The sequence below is a fragment of the Cicer arietinum genome, chromosome 2 (assembly GCF_000331145.2).
Source record: "Cicer arietinum cultivar CDC Frontier isolate Library 1 chromosome 2, Cicar.CDCFrontier_v2.0, whole genome shotgun sequence".
NCBI lineage: Eukaryota > Viridiplantae > Streptophyta > Magnoliopsida > Fabales > Fabaceae > Cicer > Cicer arietinum.
Window position 1 is genome coordinate 22,216,494 of NC_021161.2, and position 15,037 is coordinate 22,231,530.

Genomic DNA, 15,037 nt, shown 5'->3' on the forward strand with positions numbered 1-15,037 from the left:
ATGTTAAGTGTCTAATGTCAGTAAATGAAGAGAAATAATTTGGCACAACATGTTAGATCATGAAAACCTTAGATTAATCTCAAAGTTGAATGAAATTGAACTAGTTAGAGGTCAACCTAAGCTTAGCTACAAAACTTAAATTATGTGTGAAGCTTGTCAAAAGGAAAAACAAAAAAAGAATTCCTTTACCCTTAAGAAGATAGTCTCTACCCCAAAACCCCTTGAGCTCTTATATATTGATCTCTTTCGGCCAGTGAACACATGCTCACTAAATGGGAAGAAGTATGGCTTTGTGGCAGTAGATGATTAAACTGGATGGACTATTGATAAGACCACAAGTGCACGATATTATCGCATAGTAAAATTTATCGTTCCCACAAAGACTTTATTTTGAGTACTAGTGTCTCTTTACTATGGTGATTAGCTAAAACAGTAAATGTTGATAATGATTTTTGGTTTAAAATTCACAATAAAAATAAAGCCATGGGATTGTAGTTTTCACAATGATGGATACAATTAATCTTCTATGAGTTTTGGGTGTTAAACTCTTAAAAATCAGATAAATAATTGTAACTAATGTTTTCTTTCAAAGAACAAAAGTGTATTTTAAACTAATAATCAACCTATTTTCATGATGAGTGTATTAGCAAAATCCTTTAAGAGAAGATATAGTTCACGATTTCAAAACAACCGAAATCTATTTTCATGATTTGATTCTCTTGTCCAATCATAGGGGTTAGATATCAAATCTACCTTTTGGTATATTATATGATATCTAAGTATAAATATGATTCTTACTAAGATTGGATTAAGATATCTTTCTTGATTTCCAAACAACCAAAATCTATTTTCATGATTTGAGTCCAATCTTAGGGGTCAGATATCAAATCTACCTTTTAGGTATATTATTTGATCTCTAAGTATGAATATGGTTCTTACTAAGATTGGATTAAAAGATGAACACCCATGACAAAAATAAATAAAAATTGTTAGAGATCCAACATTGGAAATCCTATAATCCTAAGACAAGGAAGATCTACTCACATATGATCATACTAGAATCAAAGCTTAAATATAAAAACATTAGAAATATAAAATAACAAAACAAAAATAGAAAACTAAATTATATTGAAACTAGAAAATTTCTTAGAGAAGTACAAGAACAAAAGAAAGAATAATAAGAGATTGTGTGTAGGAGTGTACCTAAAACTGAGTATTTTGGTCCTTTTTACAATCTTAGGTGCCTTCATGAGCTTTAATTACAAGAAACCACCAGAATATCAAAGGAGGAAAACGGTTCAGTAGAAAATGAGTCATTTATGGCCACAATGGCCATTACTGCCAGACAATAATAGATGCAGCAACCGAAAAATAACAAATTATGGCCATGATGGTCATTACTGCCAGGCAGTAATCCTTGTTGACTTGAATTGGCAAATTCTTATTTTATTTTATATTTTCGTTCATCCATTATGGTTGTAATGACTATTATGGTCAAGCAGTATTGTTTGTTGGAACTTGAGTTTATTTCATTTTCTTGATCATGATGCACCACTTGACTTCAATGCTTTTTTGCTCCAAAAATCTTCACATATTCCTTCAATTCTCCTTGCAATCAAAACAAAACAAAAAAGGTAGAAAATTAGCACTAAAATCGTATTAAAGACAAAAAGGTAGAAAAATAGCACTAAAATCGTATTAACCTATCAAATAAAGCTATAAAAATATATTAATTCTAGCTTATCAAATTCCCCCATGCTCAAATCATTGCTTGTCTTCAAGCAATTATTACAGGTAAAAGTTATGGACGAGTAGACACCATGAATAGGAACTCACCATTCAGTTCAAGTGTATGCAACAGGAAACTTCCAAAACCAATGGATAACCAATTTGGGTTCCAAATTTAGTGACTTAGGCTCCTTTCAAAACATAATTATAATCAATATGACACTCATCTCTCAAATTATCTCAATGTTTTAGGGTAATGGGCATTCACTTAAAGTTTCACCAATGCAATGTTTCTATCATAGGCTTGATTGTTAACCAAATCTCCACTACATCTCTCATGAGAGCATATGTGAATCAAAAATACTTTTCAAGGTTGTAACGGGGCCAAGGGATAATAGGTGGGGAAAACCAATAAAGGGATATTCAAAAGGCTATTTCAAATTACACATATGATGATAGAGACCCTTTTTGAATATTTGGAGCTCAACGTATTCAAATAATTTTTCATCAGGCAAATGTGTTACTCCGAGTGGAGCACCTTATTGTGTATTTTTAAACTAAGAATAAGAACTTTTTTTTTTCTATTTTTTTTTCTTCTTCTCTCTTTTTTTTATTTTATTTAAAATTTGCTCCACTTTATTCAAAAGGCACCCAATAATGATTTTATCGTTAAAGCAACGGACAAGAAAGAAAATTCATGTAAGGCTCAAAGTGGGCAACTAGGGGAAAATATGAAATAAAACAAAACAAGTCTTGAGGTCTAGAAAAACACTAATCCTAAAGTGTTTTCTTATCAAACATGATCACAAGAGAATTTATCCTTGAGATGGTTGGAAGTCAAGTTCTAGAGAACACAGTCAATGGTGAATAATCACTTATAACAAAGAAAAGGCGCATAATATTTGATGATGTAACACAAGCCCCTATATAAGCCCAAAACTCACATTTATTCGCTAAATCAATGAGAACACACTGGCAGAGAAAAAGCTAATTTATCAAACTTATAGTGTGGTATCCGAAGGTGAATTCATTGCCTATTTAACAACAAAATGCACAGAAATAATAAAATGTAAATAGAGGTAATAACTCAAATCGTTTTGCAAGGACTTCTGATATAATAATAATAACTGAATTGAAAGTTGAAATTAAAAAGGGGGGTTTTTTAGATTTTTTATTTAACAAATAAGAAAAGCGATTAATCCACTTATTCGAGTTTCAAACCTATCACAGATTCTATCAATGAGTTTAATTTCTAATTCGTGCTCAAATCCTTGATAAAGCACCAGTAAAAACCTGCATGCTAAGAAAATAATGAATCTCGCGGATGCAAGTTGGGTAAGGCAAATTAGAAATCACATCAATCTTGGCAGGATCCACTTCTATCCCATTTTTCATAATACAGCACAAGATTAGTTTCAATACATCTATGCAAAACTCTATCTAAATTTTTCAAGCTTGCATCAAATGAGGAACCATACACAGTAAAACCATCCATGAAAACTTCAATAAAATTTTCTATCAAGGTAGAGAAAATACTAATCATGCAATGTTGGAAAGTGCCAAGAGTATTGCATAGGTCAAAGGGCATCCTCTTATAGGTAAATGTGCCGAAAGGGCAAGTGAACGTGGTCTTTTGTTGGTCCTCTGGTGCAATACGGATATGAAAATAACCAGAAAAACCATCAAGAAAATGGTAAAGGAAAATGATCCTTTCTAGTTGCCTGGTTTAGTCTCCTATAATCAATGCATACCCTCCAGCTGTTCTGCACTGTGAGTCTAGTTTTCTTAGGGACTACCTGCACCGAACTCACCCATTGACTATTAGATATCAGGTATATAATGCCTACTTGCAAAAGCTTGGTCACTTCTTTTTTTACAACATCCAAAATTAATGGGTTAAGCCGAATTTAGGGATGCCTGGCTGATTTTACTCAATCCTCCATTAGTACCATATGCATACACATGGATGGGCTAATATCAGGAATATCAGCAAAGGTCCATCCAATTTCCTTTTTGTGTTTTCTCAAAATCTGCAACAGCTTCTCTTCCTATTCATCTTTAAGTTTGGCTGAAATAATCACATGTAACTTGCCACTTCCTTCTAAATATGCATATTTCAAATTTTTAGGAAGTGGTTTAAGCTCTTTAGTCGGTGGTTGTTCAATGGAAGGTACAACACCAGTGGCCGAAGCTAAGTCTTCAAAATCAATTATGTTAGTAAAAATACCAATATCATCACAATGATCAACCTACAGGGCAGCTTTGATCTCATAACACACAGAGCACAATTGAGTATCTGTATAGAATTCACAAGTATAAGTATCATCAATACCAGAACATGAAGGAAAATCAGTAGAAAACATATCAGGGTAAGTGTCATCAACCAAATCAGCAAGCAATTCAATTTGAAAGATATAATGTTCTTCTATGGGGTGTTTAATAACATCAAAGATGTTAAATTTTACAGTGCTATCACCAAATTCCATGGATAGAGTTTCACCATACACATCAATTTTTGTTCTAGTAGTTTTTAAGAATGGTCTGCCTAAGATGATATGCGCCTTGTTGGACTTATTATTTCCTCCATGTTCAAAATGTAAAAATCTGCAGGAAATATTAACTCATTAACTCGAACAAGTACATCTTCCACAAGTCCAACAGGATGAGCATTGCTCCTATTCGCCAATTGAATGGTAACACTTGTACTGTGTAAAGGTCCAAGAGAAAGAGAGTTATAAATAGATGTAGGCATAACATTAATGGAAGCTCCTAAATCTAACACAGCATTTTCAAATAGATGAGGGCTGAAATCTTTCGCTCCATGTTTACTCTTTCATTACCTTTTTACCTTCTGTTGTGTGTGCATATATCTTTTAGAAACTTTGCATATCTTTGAATCTGTTTAATTGCTTCAAGGAGGGGAATGTTCACTTCCACCTTCCTAAATGTATCCACGATCTGCTTGACCTTATCTTCCCCGTCCATTTTATTAGTCTTCACTGCCCTTTGAGGAAAAGGAAGTGGTATATTTTTCTCAACATCAACATTTTTAGGTACCTTTTGTATTTCAACAGCTTTCCCATACCTCAATGTAATTGCACTGGCATTGGGAGAATTTGGATTTACTACTGACTGTGCAGGCAATTGGTTTAACCCCTATGTCTGCAATTGATTAATTGAAGTGGCTAGTTGACCAATCTTTGTTTCCAAATTTTGAATTGTGGAATCTGTTCTTTGTTGAAATTGGAGATTTTGGACAACCATCTACTTAACGAGGTCCTCTAATGAAGGTGCATTGTTTTGCTTTTGTGGAATATGAACTCCCCCATCTCAGGTTGGGATGGTTTCTCCAACCAGGATTGTGCCTATTAGATGACATATCACAGCTGGCTTGAGAATTGTATATATTTGTTGCATATGCTTAAGGAGCATCAGCAATTGGATCTTCTTGCAATGTAGGACATGAATCTGTAGGATGCTTTGGAGAAGTGCAAATACTACAGACCACTGCTTGGACTTTACCTATTGCTAACTTTTTTTGATAAAGATGTAAGCTCATCAAGTTTGCCTTCTAAATTCTTGTGGGAAGAAGCTTGAATTTCATTCATGCCCCCTGTCAACACTCTTGAATTGCTTCTAGTTGTAAACTGTTGAGAATTAATTGACATGTTCTCAATCAAAACCTTTGCGGCTTCTGGGGGTCTTATCGAGAAGTGCTCCCCCATAGCAGCATCCAAAATGCTTCTATCCATAGGTAGCAGGCCTTCATAAAAATATTGGATGAGAAATTGTTCAGAAATCTTGTGATTAGGACAACTTGGCACTAATTTCTTGAATCTCTCCCAATACTCATGTAATGATTCCCTGTCAATCTGCTTGATGCCACATATTTCTTTTCTCATTGAAGCAGCTCGTGAGGCAGGGAATAATTTTTCTAGAAAAAATATCTTGAGATCATTCCAACTTGTAATAGAACCTGGTTGAAGGTAGTATAACCAATCCTTGACAGCGTCTTGGAGTGAAAATGGGAAGGATCTCAAGTTCTCAACTTAATGTGGGGATACTTGAAGTAACAATGTCGATTTACATGAAAGGGGGTTTGAATTGTAAATTCACCTTTTAAAAATTCCTGTTAAAACTTAAGAAAATAACTCAAGATTGATCTTGGTTATGAAAACAGAAAACGGAGAACGTTCTTGGTTTTTGATATAAAACAGAGAACGTTCCTTGATTATCTTAAAATAGAAAATCAGTTTATGTTTTATCTTAGTTAATCAATGCAGTATGATAAATAAAGAGATATGATAGAGAATACAACTCAAAGATTTTATCCTGGTTCACCCAACGTGGGTTACGTCCAGTCCTCACAATGTGAGATTTTCCACTAAGTGTTTAAAAACAAAGAACCTTCTTGATCTTACAACACCTAGTCTAGAGCAACCTTGATCTATTTCAATCTCTATTACTTTCCACCCAAAAAGCAATAACAGCACCTATCTAACCTTGTTATGATGTAATCTTAAACAAACTATGAAGAAACTCTTATAGTTTGATTTTTACAATTTGATTGTTTAGACAGAATATGAGATTTCTCGACTCTTGTTTGAGAATTGATTCTTTACAAAGGATTTACTCATAATTACGCAATCTACTATATGAATATGAATCAGCAACTGTTTTTGTGAAATAGTAGAATGTATGATAGCGCCTCTGTTTTGCAAAACAGCATAATTTCAAGTATGTTTGTGATTGATTTATGGATTTTTCAGCACTTGAATTTCTTGCTTGATTCTGGATATTGGCCTTCTATTTATAGGCTGTAGAAGCACTGAATGAAGGTACAAAAGAGCTATTGGAGATGCTCTTTAATTTGACTGAACCAATATTTCAGAATAAAAATAATCCTTCTTTGAAAACTGCGTTTTGACTTTTCTGGTTTAGCATTTAAAGCAGTTCTGTCCTTTTTAGAAAAAGCCTTTGACGTTTCTTCTTTGATCTTGGATGGTACACTCTCAATCTTGAGTCTTGAATGTAGCTAGAGAAGTTTGGAGAAGAATTATAAGTCATTTTAGAAGAGATACACTGCTACTGGAATTGTGCAGAAAACGGAGAACGATTAACGTTCTGGGTCTGTCAGTTTGAACTTTCTTGAGCTTCAATAATCAATCTGGAGTTCCTGTTTTAATCATTCTGGATGTCCTTTGCAATTGTCTTGTCATATGTCATGGTTGATCGAACTTTCTTGATAGTTTGTTTTTTGGAGTTACAAACTGTCTTGTTTTTTGTCAGTCTTTGAGTTCTTTTATTTTAGAGATCTGATAACCTTCTTGAGCTTGAATGAATCCTACTTGTTCCTTGCCATGTACTGATTAGATATGAATACATTTTCAGGGCAGACTCTTTGTTAAAGAGATAGAAAAAGTTTGATCAATATGCTGTGATGAACATTTTTTACGCTGGAGATCATTCTCTGTTTTGATGCAGAATGATCTTGTTGCTGTCTTTTCTGCTTTGCTTGATTATGTTCTTAATTAAATCCACTCAAAAACACATGTTAAATTAACATAACATTTTAGAATCATAATTAACTTTCTTAATTAACCTTTGTTTATTTTCATTAAAACTTTAAATATAGAGTTTGTTTCAACAATCTCCCCCTTTTTGATGATGACAAACATGTTAATTTAGATTTTAATTCTGATTCTAATATCAAGTATGTAAAACAGCTTTATCAGCTCCCCCTCAATTTCTACATTTTTTAAATTAACAAAATTTAAAACAATGTATGCAATAAACTAGTTTTTCATTTAATTGAGATTAAAAATACATCACTATGAGCAGAATTACATAATCAGGCTTTTACAGATTAAAAACTAACTTTATTCTCCCCTTTTTCATTCAAAAACATAACAGTAAAACAACTAAGAAGCTAAGGAGGGAGAAGATCCTTCTAAAGAGGAGGATTTTCCTGGATGAGGAACTTGAGAAGAAGAAGGAATCGGATGAGGAGGTGGAGGTGGAATTCCCATCTTGAGAGCAAGGTGGTCTCTCAGCCAAGTTCTCAACAAGGCAGTTTCTTGATCGTGCTGAACTTGTCGTGCCAATATGATCTGAAGAGCAGCCATGATGTCAGAGTTGGAGGGTTCAGTCAAGGGAGGAGAAAAGTGAAGGTGAGTAGATGGTTGAGAAATGGTAGCAACAACAGTGTTGGATGGAATAAGTGTTGTAGAGATGGATAGAAAAGAGGCAAAGGAGGATTAGACAGAGGGTATAGGACCAATAGATGAGACAGAGGGTAACCTGAATCTCAAGGTGTTGATGAAACTCTGAATTCGTGGGTTAATCTTATAAAATTAGCCTTCCATGCAATTCAAAAAAAAAAAACTGTTTATTTCTTGTAGCAATCTGAATCCTAAGTTTTCCCTCCTTAGAAAAGAAACAAAACTGCCAATATATAGTACTGGATATTGGGCTTTATGGTTTAGGATTTAAAAATAAGTGACCCGTTAATTAAAATTGTTACAAAAGTCCAGATTACAAAATCTGAAATTTAGGCTCAGTGAGGTTCGGAGTTGAACTTTTCTTTTAACACAAATGTTGTAGCTCTGAGTTTTAGCTTTCCAAGGCTTGCTTGTATGTGTCAATTCGATATCCAGAGCTCAAGTTATGACCTACAGATCGAGAAAGAGTCAAAATACAAATAATCAAACTAAAATGTAAACAATAAATATATAATTCAAATTCGACCCAAAGTTTAGAAACAAGCTAAAAATATTAATCTAAGTTATAAACATGTGCCCATATGATCATTCCCTATCAAGGACATCAAAAGGTTTTCTTTCGCTCAAGGAGAAATTATTTATTAATATTTATTAACATGTTGAGCAAACAATCAAGCAAGAAAACGTACCCCTCCATGCTTGGACCAGACATTGTCCTCAATGTTAAAAATAAAATAAAATAGTGACGAAAGAGGTAGGAAAGCTCACAAGATTATGGTGGTGGTAGAAAGTGGTCTTGAGCACATATTACAACCATAATGGCCTTTACTGTCAGACAGTAATCCTTGCTGCCTTCTCTTGTTTTCTGCATTTTTCTTGTTTTAGCTAGACCCCTTTCCCTATTGGATTCCAACCTACATTATGCTTCAACCTTTGAACATTCATAGTGAAAACTCTAGTAGCCTCACTCTAGATTTCTACAACTCCAAACAGGAACACCTTACGGATTTTATGTTGGTATCTGTGACCTCGCAATTAACAGAAAATATATCAGTTTTCGTTACAAAATTAATCTGTATCAAGTGCACAGCGGAATTTAAATTTTGAGGCATGCAAAGTTAGCAATATAGAAAATTAAAGAGAGAGGGTTAGAGAAGAAGACACAGAGATTTATCCTGGTTCGGTTGTCAACAACAACCTACGTCCAGTCCTGAAAATCCAATCGGATTTCAGATTTTCTTCTCCTTCAATAGAAAGAATCAATTACAGATTGTCCAGTTTCCTCCCTGAAACCTATCTATCTTAATGATCTCTTTCCTATTGAATACCATCTGATCCTTGTAGATACTCGTCAATCTAACACAGAATCACAGTGCGACTCTTTCTTGTTGAACACTCTTCACCAAGAAAGTAGCCACCAGTTTCTAGCTGGCTTTCTATCAACCCTTTGATCCTTGTAGACAATCGGCAGCCTAACACAAAATCAAAGTACGACTCTTTCTTGTTGAGACCTCTCACCCAAGAAAGTAGCCACCAGTTTCTAGCTGGGTTTTTAGCGTTCGTTTTGGTTCAAAGATTTATTACAGAATGAATAAAAGATGTAAAACAAAAGGGTCTTCAATCTTTATGAATGTTGCTCCTCACAAATCTGGATATTCATGGATTGTTCTTGAGCACATTATCATTTCTCTTAGATTGTCAACAAACTGTATTGAGATCTGTAATCACAATTATGAAGTTGTTAGTTTGTTGCCATGAACCGTTTTTGAGAGCATAAGAGAAATTATGAAAGTTATGAAAAAGTTATGTAAAAGTTATGATCAAAGTTAAAATAGTGATTCAGTTTTAATATCAATCGATTTGCCAATCGATTGTTTTCAAAACAGTGGCTCAGCTATTTGATATCAATCGACTTGTCAATCGCTTTGGTGTCATGTTCCTGAAAAGTTTTTACCTGGTGTTTAGTTCAATCGATTTGCCAATCGATTGCAACCAAACTTTATCAAAATTAAAGTGTTAACAATAGATTGTCCAATCGATTGTATTTGTCACAGGTGAGGTTATTTTTCAAATGATACTTTGTCAATCGATTTGCCAATCGATTCCCTCAGCACTGGAGTGCCACTGTGACTCATTCAATCGATTTACCAATCGATGTGTTACCATCAGGTTTGATTTGTGAAATGTTCAATCGATTTACCAATCGATTTTCTCCAAATCAGAGGCTACTGACTTGTGCATTTTTCATTTTTAATTGATCTAATCGATTGCCTAATCGATTGCACATTCACAAACACTTAAGATTTCCTTACACCCTTGTTATGAAATCGATTTCCCAATCGATTTACATATTCAGAATTCAACTTTTGTTGATTTCTTGTGTTCCAAGCTATTTGATCCAAGTGTGTAGGATTGAATTGGTGTTCCTGAAATTTTGCTCAATTGAAATATTAGATTTATCATATTAAGTATGAATATTGTTGAATTGTGAATTATGTCAAAATTAGGAATCAAAGGATCAAAATCCAACAATCTCCCCCTTTTTGGCATAATTGACAATTCATACAATTGTAACTTGAGCATATCAAACCATTTCAAAATCATACCAAAGAAACCAATTCATAGCATTAAATATGTACCAATACAGATCATCAGAGCATGTGTCAAAATGTATCAAATCAGCATTACATTATTAAGTATCAGAGCAAAAACAAACAACATCAGATGCTCCCCCTTAATAATGCAACAACAAGCATATTATCAAGTTATCAAGTTATAATTTTTCTCCCCCTTTGTCAATTAAGGCAAAAAGGCAGAAAACAATTCCTCCCCCTATGTTAAAGAACATAAGCATAGGAAATGAAATCATATAACTTGTATATCAGATCAGAACAAAACAAATATGCAACAGATGTAGTATGGCAGTATTTATATGATAACAATTAATACATTTGCTCATACATATATATTAATAAAACATAAAACAGCAAAAAAACAGCACGACAACCAAAAATAAGACAACACAAATAAGAAACTTGACCATCTAATCTCCTAAAGTGGGCTGGTTCTCACTATCATCTAGGGGAGAGGTAGAGACCGCTGTATTATCCTCAGCTGGTGTCTCCTCACCGTGAGTCGCAGACCGATCTAGAGGATCTGGCTGTGGTTCCTCAGTTGCTTGTCGACCAATATGCGCTATGTCTTCAAAAGATAGCTTGAGGCCTAGATGCGCTTGAATTGCAGCAACATCCTGAACAACTGATTTCAGGGATGTTTGGATAGATGTCAAGGTAGCTTCCATCCTTGCATTTGACTCTAATATTTTGGCGTTGTGTTCCATTTGAGCTGCCATAAATTCCATCAGCTTTGAAACAAATGCAGGAGCCTCAGCTGCTGATTCAGATGCTTGTGGAGGAGTTGGTTCAACATTTGGCATTGGTCTAATCCAAACATTATCTACTTTCTTCAGTTTCATCTGATTCACAATCGCTTCGCCGAAGATAAGTGTAGTCTTTGCAGATTCTTCATTCAACAACGATACCTTGAAGTGCTTGAGAACCTTTGTAACCAACTGCGGATAAGGCAACATGATCTTACTGTGTGAAGCTTCTAACATGTGCCTTAGCACAATCCATGTCCAACTCATCTTAAGTTCCTTGGACAATCCCCATAATAATATAATATCAAGCTTCTGAACAACAGCATGATTTCCTGATCGAGGTACAAGCATTCTTGTTAATGTATACATGAGCATGCGTTGCTGTACCTTCATCTGACCAATTGGCAAAGAGATGGTTTCCACAAAACCATCAACCATGATGTCTTTCACTGCAGTGTGCCTGTCCAGCGATGCTTCCCAACCTTCGTCGGCTGCATCCGCATCAGAACTGCCGTCTATTGATTGTCCATGAAATGGCAATCCTGTCAACTCAGCAAAGTCTTCAAAAGACATTGATAATTTTTTACCTTTAACCTGAGTTTTGAACCCGTCATCAGTGAGCTTGAAATTTGCATAAAATTCTCGTATCAATCTCGGATAGCTGTCCAAAGTAGATGAAAGAAAACCTTCAAGACCATGAAATCTCAGATGATTCTGGAATGTGAAGCCTTCTGTATCAAAGAAACCAAAGTCTAGGGTTCTGCCTTCATGAATTTTCCGTTTAAGAAACTCTGCTGGAATGATAACTTCCACATCCTTCTCTTTAGGTGCTGGAGTTTTCTTAACTAGGGGTGAAGTAACCGGTTTCTTTTTCTTCTGAGCAATTTCTTTCATAGCATCAGCCAACAACTTCTCACTTGGTGGTTCCTTCCTTTTCTTGATCTTTTCTGGAATAGGAGCAGGAGCCTTGCCCTTGTCCTTTGCAAGAATTTTGTGTGTAGGAATCGGAATTCTTTTAGACACAGTAGGTGGCGGTGAGGGAGTTTCACTGGTTGAAGATGATGAAGGTGAAGGAGTATGGGCTTGTGTTTGTTTCACGCGGGCCATGGTTGCAAATAGAGGAGATGAGTGAAGATAGAGTTCAGATATAGTTGCAGATATCAGTTGCAGAGACAGAGGAAGAAGATGAAGCAGAGAAAGAAAATATAAATCTGGGTTGAAACAGTGAAGAAATCGATTTAGACCTGTTCGTTTTTATACTTTTACCCTTATCAATCGATTGCCCAATCGATTTGCTTACCGTTACACCGAATCCTTAATCGATTGTGTAATAATGATGTCCAACGGCTAGTAAAAAAGGTACGCAACGGTCATTTTCCTAATCGATTCCCAAATCGATTTGCCGTGTTACTTAATCGATGTCCAAATCGATTGTCCCAAAAGTCAAATACTGAACACTTAATCAATCGATGCTCGGGATTTTTACAAAATATTTTCCACAAAATCTGAAGTCTGGGCTAACCAAATCGATTCCCAAATCGATTCTTTAAACAAACAAAGAGCAAACTCGAAATCGATTACTCAATCGATTTAATCCCAAACAAAACTTCTGATTAACTGCCATTGACTCTTTTTCTCTGTCATCAACACAACTATGTTGACCAATCTTTCTTCATTTAATCTTCATTTAATGTTAAAGACAAGATTCTCATACTTGTCTCATTTCACGTGTCTTGAGCATCCACTTTCAAATATCAATCTTGCTTGGTGGATGTCAAGTACACCTGCAAAAACATAATTAATTTTTGGATCTAGGTACCCAATTCAGATTGGGTCCTGGGGGGTCAGTCTTAAACACAGATTCTTTTGCTATCCAAACTTGCTTCCATCCTTGATTGGCTAATTTTTTAAATTTGCAGTTAGACACAAAATGTCCCTTTCTACAACAGAAATGACATTTGCCATCAAAGGATGAATGGTGATTTGGCTTAGTAAAGATATCATACATATTCTTAGCAATAAAAGATTTTTGACCATGTTTGACATTTCTGGTTTGCATATAACCAATACCAGATCTGTTTTTATTTTTTCTTTTGACATGCATATTTGGTGTATATCCTAAACCAGATTTTTCATAAACATGTCTTTGATTGCTAAGTATGACATTTAGCTTATCTTTACTATTTGCAAAATTTAATAAATCAGATTTTAATGATGCAATAGTATCTTCAAGTTCAATGCACTTTGCAGATTTTTCTTGTGAATCCTTTTTCAGTTGTTCACATAAATTTTCAATTTCTTTGTGTTCAACATTCATTTGTTCAAGCATTTTCTTTGTGCTTAACAACTGTTTTATGGATTTCACATAATCATCATGCAATTCATTGAAAGCTTCTTGAAGCTCATCATATGTTGGATTAAATTGCGAACTAACCTCACTGTCAGATTCTGAATTAGTGTGAGCCATGAGACATAAATTCACTTTTTCTTCATCCGAAGAGGCAGAGGACTCATCGTTATCGTTGTCACTCCATGCAATATATGCTCTTTTGGCTTTGTGAGCTCTATTCTTGTTCTTCAGTTTGTAGCATTCCGACTTTGTGTGACCAATCTTACCACATTCGTAGCATGTAACTGTCTTGATGTCACTAGTCTTAGAGCTGGATGGTTTTCTGAATTTGTTATCTTTCTTCTTCAGAAACTTCTTAAATTTCTTGACAAGTGATTCGATTTCAGTCTCTTCTTTTTCACTGCTGGATCCATCTGAGTAGCTATCGGATTCAGGTTTAGATTGCTTGGTTTGTACTTTCAAGCATAATCCTTTCTTTTTCCTGCTTTCCATTTCGGATTCATCCAGTCGTTGTAATTCCATTTCATGTTCCCTTAATTTTCCAAATAATGTTGCTGTCGTCATCTTTGCTAGATCCTTAGACTCAGCTATTGCGGTAATTTTGGGCTGCCATTCTCTGGTTAAACATCTCATGATCTTTCCAATCTGCTGTTCATTATCCACATCTTTTCCTAGTGCATGCAGGTTGTTGACTATGTGTGTGAATCTGGTTTGCAAATCGCTGATTGACTCTTCTTTCTTCATGCTAAATAATTCATATTCGTGCATGAGCGTATTCACACGAGCTCTCTTAACATCAGTAGTACCTTCGTGAGTTTCTTGGAGGATGTCCCACATCTCTTTTGCTGACTTGCAATTGGACACTCTAAAGAACTCTTCTGCACATAGGGCGGACGTGATGATGTTCTTAGCCTTCGCATTGAAACCAACCTTCTTCTTGTCATCATCTGACCAGTCGGCTCTAGGCTTGATAATCATTGAGTTGTCAGTTCCTGCAATCTTGGGAATGTACGGACCGTTTTCAACAGCATCAAGGATATCTATGCCACTTGCTTCCAGAAATATGAGCATTCTTTGCTTCCAGTACATGTAGGCTGTACCGTTGAAAGCTGGTGGTCGAGCTAACGAAGCGCCTTCTCCCAGAACGTCAGTTGAGGCCATCTTCTTATAAGTTTTACCTCTCAAGAAGTTAGCTCTGATACCAATTGTTGGTATCTTGACCTCGAAATAACAGAAAATATATCAGTTTTCTTTACCAAATTAATCAGTATCAAGTGCACAGCGGAATTTAAATTTTGAGGCATGCAAAGTTAGCAATATAGAAAATTAAAGAGAGAGAGTTAGAGAAGAAAACACAGA